The sequence below is a fragment of the Zea mays genome, chromosome 10, assembly GCF_902167145.1.
Source record: "Zea mays cultivar B73 chromosome 10, Zm-B73-REFERENCE-NAM-5.0, whole genome shotgun sequence".
Classification (NCBI taxonomy): domain Eukaryota; kingdom Viridiplantae; phylum Streptophyta; class Magnoliopsida; order Poales; family Poaceae; genus Zea; species Zea mays.
The window spans coordinates 122154005-122168504 of record NC_050105.1 but is presented as its reverse complement, the minus strand read 5'-3'; the positions used below and the strand labels follow the sequence as shown (position 1 = coordinate 122168504).

Genomic DNA, 14500 nt, shown 5'->3' with positions numbered 1-14500 from the left:
ACACTACATCTTGTTAGACAAAAAAGTCAACAAATAGATCAAAAAAGTACCTGTTCCTTCTGCTTCTGGATGGATTCGATCTTTTTCATGTAGTCGTCTAGGACTTTCTGCAGAATTTGTACGAGAAAGTTAGCTCCCACTGCATCTAACAGTAAAAAGCTTTCCAAGAGATATAAGCATATCCTTGAGGACCTATGTGCAACTACAGGAAGAAAAAAATAGAAAATTCATCCTCACTTGTAGATCAGCTGATAAATCTTTCACGTTGTCCTCAGAAAGCTTCTTTTCCTACATAAGCAAGTGCAATTTTTTTGAACAAAAATAAGCAAGTGTGGTATATGAGTTTTATTACAAAGCTATGATGGCCCACAAGGACAAGTGACAAATGAGAAGAGCAACCTTCTCTAGTTTATCATAAGCTTTGATTGCATCTCTTCTTATGTTCCTTATAGCAACCTGCAAAAAAACACTTACTGATATCATATTCATTATAGTCCAAACAGGATAAGATAACAAAGTGGAACTTATGTGTAAAAAATAGAAATGCTTAGTTAAAAAATCTCCAAGTAAGAAGATAAAAAGGTAATGTTGGAAATGGAAGCAAAAACATAGTGAGAAAGGTGGAAAGATAAAATTTGGTATAATACCTTGCCATCTTCAGCTAATTTAGCTACTGTCTTTGATAATTCCTGCAGAAACATCAATAATTTCAGAAGGCACCAAATTGCTAAAAATTTAAGAATCAGCGAGGACATAAGAAGTTATAGGTGAGTGCATGTGCGTTGCATTAGATGTCCCCTGTGCAGTTTGATTCCTGACATGCAAATGGTAGGCTAGTAGTTGGTTTACTTTGGTCTTATTTCCAGGTCTACCCCAGCAAAAATGAGATTTTTCTCAAAAACGCCTTTTGCTTCATCTTCTTCTGAAAATTCAACTAACGCAGTGCCACAGAAATGCCTTTTGTCAGAAACATGCCGCGGTAGCCTCACACTATTTACCTGTAATGCAAATAGTACAAATACAAATACTATTAGCAGTATTTACTATTCACATTGCAAGATCAATGAACATCTAGTATTCGAATGGTAATGGCCTAAGACACCAATTTATCATATTAACCTCGGATGCATAACGTCAAGGATGTGAGTTCATACAGTACATTTCCAGCTCAAAGAATTGTTCTCTACATTACTTTTATGGAAAGACATAAGTTAGGTTAGGTAAGTTATCTAGTCAGTTCGTATTAGGAAAATCTAGAGGTCAGTTTCCTAGTTCCCAAAGTTAGCTAGATGACCTCTCTTATAAACGCAGCCGAGTCTTTGTTTAGGGATCAACCAAGAACAAATCAAAGTTCTCAAAAGACCAGCATGGTCAAAGCCTGCTACCACAGAAACAACCCCTGGTTGATGAGGGAACCTATCGCTATTATCAATCATAACAATATTGAATGTCTAATAGCAATAGGAAACTTTATCTATCTTATATATCAGTTTCCTATTTGCATAAGTTCTGCTGACACCTGTGATGGTTGTAGTTTTTTACCCCTTACTTTTAGGTGCAACAATCAGTGCTAAAAGACATGTAGCATACCTTGCCACACTGAGCAAAAAAAGATTCGACTTCCTCCAGTTTTACATGAAGTGATAAACTGCTCATGAAGTGATAAACAACTATATAGCAAATCTTGGATGGCTAGTAAAAATAGAAATGGAGTTTGACCGAAAATGATTTCGTACGATTAGCAAACGCAGCATCCTGTAACACCACAATTAGCTCTGTTCATGAATAAAGAAAGGATGCGTAGTTGCGGGCTTTAGAGAAGTCATGGGGAAAAAAAGAGGACAAGATTTTTCTGTGGACAAAGGGGCAAAGATGGAACTGACAATCCGCAATGCAAGTCCTAAGGCAAAGAAAAGGAATTGCCCTAGTTTTCTGTTTGCAAACCCCAGAAGGCAGAACAAGCAAGAAGACGACCAGAGAGCTAAGAGAGTACCAATTGGTTTTGCGCGCAGCTGCGTTGACCGACCTGCAATGGTGTCCTCGTGCTCGGTGAGGATGCGATGCATCTCAACAAGCTGCTCGCAGATGGTGGCATAGATGGAGATCTGCTTGCGGAGCACCTCCATCTGTTTGTCGATCATGACCTTGACATATCCTCTGAGCTTCCATGAGAGGCGTTTGGCAAGGTTGAGATCTTGTAGAATGGCACACAAGTCTCATTAGCAATGGTATGTGCAAGGTGGTCTTTCCACAGCTAGGTGGGCCACGTGCGCGCAACCAATCGACAAAGCTTGTGTATTCCTGAGAGATCCCAACAAACCAATAAAGCATGTGTCTGTAGAAACCAATTTAATATGCACATGTTGAATGTCTAACAATTCAACTGAAAAATAATCCCATTGTATTTCATTCATGACATGCATTTTGTACTGTTCAGCCATCTCCCCAACACTATGGCAAATTACTACCTAAACAATAGCCTATAAAAATCAGGAAACCAAATCTAGTTACGGAAAAATTTGAAACCAAACATAGAATGTTCAGAGTTTATGGTGATGGTACTTATACTATATAGTAGTGTGAGTGCATCATGCAATAGAGCTGAAATAAAATCTGCATAGTACTTTGATATTTCAATGTAAAAAAAGGATATACCTCTTTCACTTGCTTTCCAATGCACAAGTTGAGATTTGCTCTAGCTAGTTGCCGCGCTTCCGGTACTGGTAGAAGCAGGCGCTTTTGGCGCATTATTTGTCACAAAAAAGAACACAATGAATTCCTTAGATTAAGTCTTTATCCCACCTTTCAGATGTAAGGTCAATGAGATCAACGACCTTGTTGAGTAATCCTCTAGATATGGTAGTTTAAAGAATTTAAAACATGTATTTATCGAAACTGCCGATTGATTCTTGTCGTCCAACTTTTTCTAAGGCGACCATGGCAGGCACATGCACGGTAAAGGTCCACAACGTCTCACTTAAAGCATCAGAGCAAGATATTAGTGAGTTCTTCTCATTTTCTGGTGAGATTGTGCATGTAAAATTGAAAAGGTTAGTGCCAATATCATCTCCATGATATATTTCGGTAGCATAAGCGCATGCATGATTTGACCTAGAATGCTTTTGCAGTTGTGATGAGCGGTTGCAATTTGCCTACATCACGTTCAGAGATAATCAAGGAGCAGAGAGGGCTATGCTTCTTACGGTATAGGTTTTTGCGGTGGTTTCTACGGTCTGCTACAAATTATTTATGACGATGATCATCTTCATACACTTTGCCAATGAAATAAGGGCCTGCAAATTTAGTATTATAAACATACCTTGGGGCATCTTTGTGCATATCGGGATTGTGAATCTCAAGAGTAGGCTGTGGTTTGCAGGCATTGTACATTTCGACCGAGGAATACTGGAACATTGCAACTTTGGAGCCCAACCTGAAGTTGACACATCCCAAATAAATGAACAGAAAAGGTAGTACAATACAATGGAAGCGAAATAATTTATGAAATGCAGCTAATGTTTTGAGCTTACCCAAAAAAAGCGCAGACAATCCGTATTGAGTGAATGCCCACATATTGGCAGCCTTCTAGCGGTTGAGTGGCTTGAATACTAATTCCAGCATCGAGCGCCTTCCCAAATAGCTCGTCCACTCGATCGATGTCTTCTTGCAATTGCTCCTATGTAATGACCATTTTTTTGAACATTATTGATGAGAACTTTAGAAGCCTCGTGCAGTAGAAGTTTGTCAGAACAAGTACCCTACAAAAGGATTCAGCAGAATATTGTGGATTTGCTCCAAGGGTCACGGTACAGAAAGGAAAGCTGACTGAAATCTTGTTTAACAGATATGCTAAGTCAACCGTCCAAATGCTGCAAACAAAAGTGTTAAAGGGCGTCAGTTTTCCAAACAAAAAAATGGAGCCTGCGTTCTTTAAGTATACCTGCATTTTTTGGATGAAGCAACTATTGCATTTTTCTGAACTTATGACTACTCTAACCAAATATTCTCTTATGATCATTGAACAACAGTCATTTAGCTCTGTACTACTACTTTCCTTTTTTTGTTCCTTCTACTTTCTGGATGTGCCATGGTTAGGGCCACAAAATCAAGGTGACAATCATTTCTTTAGTTCTGTTGTACAGCTAATTGTACTTAAAATTGTGAAGTTCGAGTCCTAGAGAGAACCTCGTGGTGCGGCAGAGCCTCTCGAGATCGGCAATGCCATCGCAGCAATCAATCCCTAGCGTCCTGAGCACCATGAGCACGCAAGCGAGGCCGTAGTCCCAGGTGAAGGCCTGCTGCACATGCGGAACCTGCCAGCACGAGAAGTCCATGACAGGAGCCAAATTTTGTCAAGCAAACAGATTTACACTATTTACCTCATCCTAGTCTCCAAATTTTGTCAAGCAAACAGATTACACTATTTACATCGGCCCCAACTTTCTCTGTTAGCCCCTACTCCTCTGTAATCGAACCTCAGCATCATGTGGTAGTCGTCATGCTTGTCGGGGAGGAGGCGGTGCGAGGCGAGATGGTCGCGGAAGGCGGCAACGACTCGCTCATCCTCGGGTGTCCAATATCAGCATCAGGTGCATCACCATATTAGGGTAGCATACTACCTTAAAAACAAGTCATTACCTTCATCCCAACTATTTGCACCAAGTTGACAGCATTTCTAGTCGCCTTGAACATGAACTTTGCCAATGACTGTAAATCTTATACTGTTGAGGTCACAAGGGCCTTGCTGCAACATGAAAGATTAGAATAATGGCAGGTTACAAAGAAGGCATGAAGTCTTCGAAGGCCTTCCACAGTCAAAAGAGTTGAGAGAATCAATATGGCAATACCTTGTGTTTGTAAAAGCATGAGATGGCAAGTGGGAGCCCATAACATAATTGAATAAATGTATAAATTTTGAGATGACAAATAATGGAATAGTGCACATGTTTGTAAAGACATAAAGAATGCTAGTAGCATATGCTTCAACTTCTAACCTTCAACTTCTCAGTCGCAACTGCAAGCTGCTTCTGAAATGTTTGAATCTGTTCTTGCTGTGTATTGCACGTTTCCTAAAAATAGAGAACAATTTATGTCCAATAGTTACACACAGGAGACTGGAAGCATCAGCTAACCCTCGAGTGTGTTCTTGTTCAACAAGTGTACGTAAAGGGCAGCCAGAAGCTACAGCAGGTGCTTGTTCGTAGTCCCCTTCTTGACCTGAGATAGTGCGCTCGTCTGCTGAGAGCACCAGAAAATGTGGGTGGCTACTTGCTCCTGATCTGCTCTGGTGCCCATCTCTTCTATTATGATGACAGTGTGACCTACGCACTGCAGCTGCGGCAGCCAAGTGCTGATTAATGGTTCCTTTATGGAACTAACACATAAAATATACACCTGAAGAGGAAAACAGCATACGAGTGTTCATTTGTGTCTCCAACCAGAGTATATAGGTTTTTCCCTGAAGGTACATACCATTTGAGAGATCATATGGAGGTCCAGTTGCTTCAACATTAGCGTGGTTTGATGCATCCCTTGGAAAATGTTCATTGTCCAAGTTAGAAGTTCTTGATTGGTTCTGCAGATCTGCAAAAGCCATAACCATTTTTTTGTAAATTACAAGATATACATTTGCTATTCAGTGAGCAATGAAAAAGTTAACAACAATTCAGTTTCATCTACAACCGCCTTTGTATATCTCATCGTTGCTAAACAATTCATATCGGCTAGCTTCTGCGTGATCAATCATTTGTTCTCCTTCATTCAGCTCCATGTTAACTTCCATATGGCACTCCAAATGCTCCACATGGGAGTAGTTTGACTTTGACCAAAATTCTGTGTTCTCAAGCATTTCTGCTGATCTCACAAAGCGACAACATTAGCAATAAATCAACGGTTATAGGGAAGAAAATTTGTGCATCCTGCAAAATCATATGCTAAAATGGCCACATCATTATACCTTCATGGCTTTGGAATAAATCTTCAGAACAATCAATGTTGGCAGGCATCTCGAAACAACCTTGATTGACCTGTATTCAGCAACATAAGAAATACAACAGTCTAAGGTTATACAAGACTCGAAACACAAAAGAAAATATTATATATGATATTTTTCTCACAAAGTCACAGCATTTAGAACCTGTTTTCTTTGCTCCCAGGCAGCTTTGACAGGCACTGTGGGCGTCTCCAGGCATCCGATTTTGGGCACCTGGGGATGACATCCTTGCCTGGCAACGAAGCTGCCTAGGAAGCTCTGAACCAAACGGTCCGTTACTGCATGAGTGCTCAGTGGTGGGCTGGAGGTATACCCTGTATACTGAGTGCTGGCTGATAATAACCCCCCAACCCCAAGAATGACCAATTTTATCAAACAAACAAAGAAATATGTAATGCAAGATATGCAAGAAAAACTGAAAAAAATGACAACTCTTAAATTTCTTTATGTTCCATTCCTAGTACAAAAAATAAGGTCATTGGTTCAACAATACAAATATCACCATCTCAAGTTGAATGAGCCATCCAAAGACCAATGCATCGTTGAAAGTACAGAAATCTGAACTGCCTTCATATTTGCAACATATAACTAAAATATATGTTGGCAAATGTTCCTAACGATACTACGAACCTAAAAGGCAATAAAATTAATTAGGATAATAAGTTGAGTATCATTACAAATAAAATCATATCTATCTGATGTGCCTAATAATTTCTTGTATTTCTTCTGGAATGTTGTCTTTGGATTCATTGTCCTTGTACTTCAATAATTCTACTAAGAATTTGGTCCTCAGGTCATTCCCATTCTGCACATTCATTATTACATATCATAGAACATGATTAATAATCAATTATAGAAGAACAATATTGACAAAGTATTAGAACAAATAGGGTACTCACAGTGCAAATGCAGGGTAACCTTATACCATTCCAATCGTGCATAAAGTTGATAACAAGAAAGCCAGATAAATCCCTACAAATTAAAATAATACGTTGTTACATATATGTAGACAAAATTAATAAGTTGTTCGGGTTAAAAAAATTACCAGTTTAATGTTCTTGGAACCCATGTTGGTACTATACGACGCCACATATAAATATTGTCTTTCCATGTAGGATTGGCCAATTCCATGGCAGCATTCATATTATTGGCAATATAATGTATATTATGTATATAATGCATGCTAGGATGATCACCCTTAAACCATGATGGTATAGGCATGGAGTCCATTATATAGATGCTTCTCGTGTCCATGTTAAGTACATATAAGGTGAAGTGACCCATGAAAGAAAAGGGCAATAGAATCTGCAAGTTAAAAAAATAGTTCAAGTAAGAGAAAAAACAAGATTACAAAAATGATGAAGAGTATAGCTTACTTGTTTGCAATCTGAAACATCGTACTCCATGTCAGGCCAACATTCTAATAATTTTGCCAACATGTTGATATCTGGCTTTGCACGAAGGCGAGGGTCTCGACCAAATTTAGTTATGGACTACTTTTTGTTAGTAAAATAATTATATAATGAACACACTTATATGAATAAAGACTAATTACTTGAACTTACACAGAACTGTAGATCCATGTAGTGGTATTTGTCTTCCAACAAGAACAAGGCATCATTGCATGCGATCATCCGAACAGCCATGTTAAAACAATCTGTATCCATCGGCTTATTTACATCCAATATATCTTTAAGTTTTTGAAGACTTAAAGAAATTGGATAAGGTTTAGTGCTCTGAATCCAATGTTTCCTATTCAATGAACAATTGTTTTTATAGTTAAAGCAAGAACATATGTGTTGAATATTTACCATGCATATACTATATTAAATGAGAATTAACTTACTTTAAATATTTGGCGTTGTCTATCCCCATGATATATGTGCATAATACAAACATCAGTTCTTGCGTGTTTGTTGATGTTACTTTAGCAGGCAGAACATATGGAGATATATATGGTTCAATCTGATGTGATGTATTTGACGATTTAGATAACTCACATGGAGTATCGATTATTTGAACATCACTTGAACTCTCTCCATCTTCATCCACATTGTGGTCAAGATTTTGATGTCCTTTCTTTGTGTTTAATCTCGAGTCCCATAATATTGCAGGTAACTTAAACCTAAACATTGTTGTATCATCCTGCAAGTATATAAATTAGAACAAAAGAAACATTGTTCCTATAAATAAATATACGTCCTCTACCTGAGTTACGTTATCAGATAGGGAGGATCCTGTCCAGTATTCCATATAGTTTATCATCCATAGCCCGCAAGATACCCTAATATGAAATTTAACAGATCAGGTGAGTTTCTATGTATATATGAAAATAAATATAACCAATTTTGTAGAGTTGTGGTCACATGAATTTTACCCATCCGTTTGCATTTGTGTTGTGATCTTCTCTATAACTGGCCATGATGCAACATCAAGGTTCGACCACTTGCCTTGGTAAAGCTCTTTATGTTCTGCTGCAAGTTTAATCTGTCTTTCTATACCTTTTAACTATGTGTATATATAAAACATATCAAGATTTATAGATAACAAATAATGTAATGATGAAATAATCATAATATAAAAGAAATGATTACTCACTGTAGTATAAAGGTCTCGGCGATCCGTTATTTGTTGTCCCATAGAATCGAGTACATGTACCTCATTTTTTTTTGCATTCAGAACTGCCAGGTACCAGTGAAAATTTTCTATATTCATTGGAATGAACACCTTCATAGAACATACATTAACATTAATTTGTAAATATTGTGCACCAATATATTACATATTACATATATTAAAAATGAGATGAGTTTTAGGTCAACCATGTCAGACTGTAAATAGTCGTCCACCCTTTTTTCAATTGTGTCTTCCTTACAATTTAAGAGCATTTTAGGGTCGCCATCACGCTTAAGCAGACTGGAAATGAATGTGTTCTCCAAGAAGACCTTTCCACCTTCTCTATGAAGTAAATGCTCTTCATCCCTAATACAGTGTATATATGCACTGAGGGCCTGTACACCAAAAGAATACAATTAACAGATCAAATATACATGCTAGCTTTAAATATGTATACCATACTGTATAATATGATAATTATAAATATATATACTTTATATTATTGTATATAATATGGACATACAGATGTACTTACTTCGCCAGACACTTGGATGTCACCATGAAAAAGACATTCCATATCATTTCTATTTAACCATGCGCTGTCGATGTCCACCACAACTTGTTTCCCCGGTAATGTTTTAATGTATTCAATAAGCTGAACATCTTCTGGGGTGCACTTATAATCTATACAATGAAAAATATTATACGTAATAAGCAAATGATATATGCGAAAACCAATAAGATGCAATAAGACAAGAACAAAAAATTACCTTCAGAGACAACTCGAGCTACATTCAATTTCTTTGGTTTCTTATGTTGTGATATTCTAATAAGTGTGTCCAAAGCATCTTGTTTGTTCTGCTCAGAACTTATTTGACTTGATTCATTTGGAACATCCAAAGATGTCAGGTGTATCACATCTGTATGAGGAGTGAATGAAACATAAGTCTCTTGACAAAAGCATTTTTAGGAGTACTCATAAGACAATATTTACATTTAGGAGTGTAGATAAGAGAGCCTACCCGGTTGTGTCCCAAGATCGGCTTCAGTTGACACTTTTACATGATTGAAAATACAGTCAATGCCTACTCCCACAACATCGTGTGATTGTTTTGCAGCATTACCAACACTGACCTTACTATCCTCGCTCTCTATATCTATGGCGCACAAGAGAAAAATTAAGTGTCAAAAAAATATTTAATATGCAGACCTTAGTTTTTTTGTAATTGATAATAGCACTTACCCAATTCATGTTCATTAGTGTCATTAGTTGACAATTGTGCTGAACAACCACTTCTAGCCACAACCTCATACGATGGTTCAACAGTATTGCCAACATCGGTATTTCCTTCCTCCACCACTATATCCATTGTAATTTGGTCTGTACCCATCAGATTGAAAGTGTCAAACATAATTTTATTGACAAAAGTATTTTAAGTATATAAAGTACATCGTCAAATAGCACGAAACTAAATAAAACACGAACTTTAGCTTAAGTTCTTCATTCATATAGATGTGACAAGTGAACTTGTATAAACTTACGGAGGAAAGGGACACAGGCCTGCCACCATCCTATTTTGATTAAGTATACCCGATGCCATTGATCTTATAGGATGTATATCATGGCATTATTGCAAAGATACAACATTGCTCCTTATAAAAATGCTAAAATAATATGAACAATATATTGTTGTATTATTATGACTGAATTTAGAGGTATCAGAATTTAGCAACAAACAAAGTCACTATCAATTTAAAGGTCTCAGAATTTAGCAGCAAACATGTAACTTGGAGTTTAGAAAAAAAGATAGCAGCAAACATGTAACTTGGAGTTTAGAAAAAAGAGATAGCAGCAAACAAAGATCTTGTTTGCTTACGCTAAATGGTAGATCCAAAAAAGATGTTGCTCATCAATATTATTGCATTGAAACAAACAAAATAACAAGAGGGAAAATAGGTTTATACTCTGTTTGATTTGCGGTACCACATAGATAACGATTCCATGTGTTTACTCATAGCACCGCACGGGCATAAACCTATGAATACATAATTATCGTGATATTATAGGTCCCCGTTGCAACGCACACACAATAATGGTGTGAAATAGGACATACAAAGATAAATTAACCCTTCGGTCGTAATTGTGATTCTGCCCCTCCTTTGAAAAAGCAGGGATAAATCACAATTACGACTGAAGGGTAAGTTTGTCTTTGTATGTCCTATTTCACACCGTTACTGTCATCTAACTGAAGCAGGGACGGGCTTGTTTTGTTTGTTTTCAAAAAAAGAGGCCCAAAATCACAAAGTCGAATTTTGAGGGGCAAAATTACAGTTGCACTTCCATCTAGGGACAGAAAAACAATTGCCTATATTTGCTGATATGAGCCTCTGAGGTTCCTTTAGTCAAACAAATAACTAAAAACCATGTGAAAAATGTCTATAGCAGCCCACATGCAACAGCATCCCATGCTTCACGTGCATTTGGCCATTTCCTAATCACGCAGCCCCATTCTCTCTCAGCCTTTTCTGGCATGCATGTGCTAAGCTCATGTGTCCAAACCCTTATGTAGTCTGGGCTGTTGTCACTATATTCACCCATTGGCATGTTAATAAACATTTGTGCATCATGTAATTATGGCATATGCATCCTCAGGACAAGTTGCGGTGCTGCCAATAACATAATTAGTAAGTTTTACCTTTTTTTCTTCCTCTTACTTCAGAGATCTTCTAAAGATAGGAACTGGAGCAGCAAACCATGTAGACAGAAGAAAAGCTAAAGGACTACATGTTGAAGTAGTAATAGTTACTGCAGTACTGCACACACTGCATCTGATTTGACTTGTTGTATGGTAAATTGCCCATCCACGCAGGTTTGAACCACAAAGGTTTCAGCCATACATTTCATTTCCTGAATAGCTGTTTCTTCTAGATCCTAGCGCATGGCTGGGTACCAAATTCAGGCTGAAGGCGGCACATTCCCCATGCCAAGACAATCTTTATTATGCCATGACAATGGAAATGATTTGTTCATTTGACTTATAACTTGCTTACTGACAATATTATGAACACTTTTGCTTCACAGGAAGCATAGCTGATGAACTCATGGAAGAAATAAAGAAGGAAGTTGAAGAATAATGCTGCTACAAGTTAGTTGTGCTTTGCTGTTTATTTATATAATAGGCTATTTTCTTGAACTGAAATTGCATGTACTATTACTGAGTTCTCTTTACTCTGGTTGGCAGAGTATTCATATATGGTTCCAACTTTGTAAAAATGGGGCATGCTTGTTTTATGTTATACAAGAGAAACCTGAGAATATGGTATTATTTGTTTGTATATTTTGTTCTGACATATATGTGACTGGACGACCGGTGCAGCACTCCTCAATCTGCTCTGAAGATTATAGAAACTGAACAACAAAAAATGAAAATATAACAATTGTATGCCCTTCTCTTAACCTTTAGCATCACTGCATAACTACTCTAGCAGTTAAAGCTTCTTAGACTGTCTCCAGTAGAGCTTGTAAATTAGGGGACACGGTATTATAGATGACAATGTTTAATACTGTTTACGGAGAGAAGTTTGAAATAGGTGATAAGATAGAGGATATAATAGGAGATCTGTTGGAGATAGCCTATGAAGCTGTTTACATCTGGGAAGGCCTTTTTTTTACCTGTGGCTTTGTGAGGAGCAGCTTTAGTCATGTTGTGTTTCCAAGTGCTAAGCCATATCTGTTGACTGTTGTTTCTATACTCAAGTCTGCTCTATCTCACTTGAAAGCAGACCATGCAGGAGATTTTCTTAGTTGCCATGGCCAGAGAGTATGTGCCTTCTACATATATTTTTTTAGTTTTTTTACTACTACCACTCCCTGTCCCAAATTATAGGCTGCTTTGGTTTTCTAGTTATATATAGCTTTGTTGTGAACTCTGTCACTTTCATTCAAACTGTGAATCCCAGTTCTGTGCATTTTGGGCTGCTCGAGACCTGTATTATAGAGTTGCAGCTTCCTAGGCCGTGGAAGCTCGCTGGCCACCGGTTTCCTGCCCGTGGTGGATGGTGGCAAGGTAGATAGCAGGGAGATGAGATAACAGAGATTTTTTTTTGGGAAAACGCAGGAGAACTGCGCCTCAATATATTAAGAAGAAGAGATAAATCCAGATCAAAGAGATCTGGACAGATTACAAGGCCTCCTCAGGGAGGCCAGAAACACAGGAAACTGAAAAAATCCATCAAACTAAACAACTCCCTAGTCTCCATGAGATAACAGAGAAAGGAGGTGAAAATGGGATTGGCTGTAATTGCTTGTTCAAACCAAATACCCCTCCTTTTGCCTAATTAGCCCCTGTTACGAGCACCTATAAATGTTCCCGACCGTAACAATATCTCAAGGTTACACCTGGAAACTGGGGAGAAAAGGAAGATGTAATTCAGTCTGAGTTTTATAATATGTTATTTAGGTGATCATTAAGATAGATGGAAATCACAACTTGCTTGTCAGATCATTTCAAATTCAAATGTGCAGTTTCAAATTCGAATGTGTCTATTCAATAACATCTATTCAATGCTCATCTGCTTTCTTTGTTGTATCAACCAAATGACCACTAAACAATAGGAAGCTAAAAAGGAGCCAAAATAGAGAAATAAAAGGCAAAAATACATCTTCACCTAAAAACCAAAATAATTAAGTGCATTACAAGTTGTTAATTGCCATTCATTCATCAATGTCAGTTACGGCGTAAGGACCTCCTTATAAACGATATTCTTTGTGTATGTTGCGCCATTTATCGCTGAGTTCCTTTCAACCCCCTTCTTCTTCTTCTCATCGTGGACTGGAATGGCAAGTATCTTCACTTTCGATCGAGCGGTGGCCCTTGATAGAGCAACATAAAGTTGACCATGAGAGAACACTGGTTCCGGCAAGTACACACCAACATTAGGAATCGTCTGGCCCTGGGCCTTGTTAACTGTCATGGCAAAACTTAGTCTTATCGGAAACTGCTTCCTTTTAAACTGGAAAGGGAACATCTCATCATCAGAGGGGCACAGGGGTATACGAGGCAAGAAAATTCGCATTCCAGCATGTTGACCAAGGACAATTTCAGCATCAATACTGTTTTTTTGGAAACCACGAACCACCAACCTCGTGCCATTGCAAAGTCCATTAGCAGGGTCTATATTCCTAAGCAACATGATTGGGCATCCAACTTTGAGCTTCAGAACATGCGGGGGTAGTCCATTAGGAGTCAGCGTGTTTAGAAACTCTGATGGGTAATAGTTATTAGGATCATCCACCGCGGTGTCAAAACTATGGTACATCATCTGCTCCCCTTGGAAACGATCAATCATCCTCATATTTATCATATCCACCCAGTCATTCCGTGTAGACAATATTGCTCTTGAAGTGATGTAGCTTGTGTTAGACATGTTTTCATTTAGATTGGGGTAAATGTCATCTATCAGTCTATCAAGGTCGCGGTCATTACCAGTATATGGCACACATACCTCATCTGGAAGACGAACATCACCATCGTTGTTCGCTTCCTCAGTTCCACCACCGACGCGCAACAAATATTCTGCAAACCATGGGTCGCTCTGTGCCCTCATGTTTTGAAACAGCTTTAGGTGGCACATGGATTCCCAGAGGTAAGAACTCCGTAGAGAGGCAGCAACTATCTGAGCCCTTGACCCCTTGCGTACAACAGGAAGTACTTGTCTGAAATCACCCCCGAACACAACAGTCTTCCCACCAAAGGGCAACCTAGACTGTCCCATTATATCACGCATGCTATTGTCTAGCGCCTCAATTGCTTGTCTCTTAGTCATTGATGCCTCGTCCCAGATAATGAGCGATGCTTTTTGTAGCAACTTTGCTGTCCCGCTTTGTTTCGT

General features: G+C 38.2%; 2 long non-coding RNA genes across 2 annotated transcripts; both read right to left on the bottom strand.

Moving 5' to 3' along the window:
- Nucleotides 1-237: 237 nt before the first annotated feature.
- Nucleotides 238-758, bottom strand: LOC103639557 (uncharacterized). Its single transcript, XR_559515.2, has 3 exons — nucleotides 648-758; nucleotides 400-456; nucleotides 238-288 (listed from the first exon to the last, which is right to left on the bottom strand). It is a non-coding gene; the product is annotated as an uncharacterized lncRNA (long non-coding RNA).
- A 5782-nt stretch (nucleotides 759-6540) lies between these two features.
- Nucleotides 6541-7091, bottom strand: LOC103641685 (uncharacterized). Its single transcript, XR_560444.2, has 3 exons — nucleotides 7038-7091; nucleotides 6892-6964; nucleotides 6541-6797 (listed from the first exon to the last, which is right to left on the bottom strand). It is a non-coding gene; the product is annotated as an uncharacterized lncRNA (long non-coding RNA).
- Between the last annotated feature and the right edge of the window lie 7409 nt (nucleotides 7092-14500).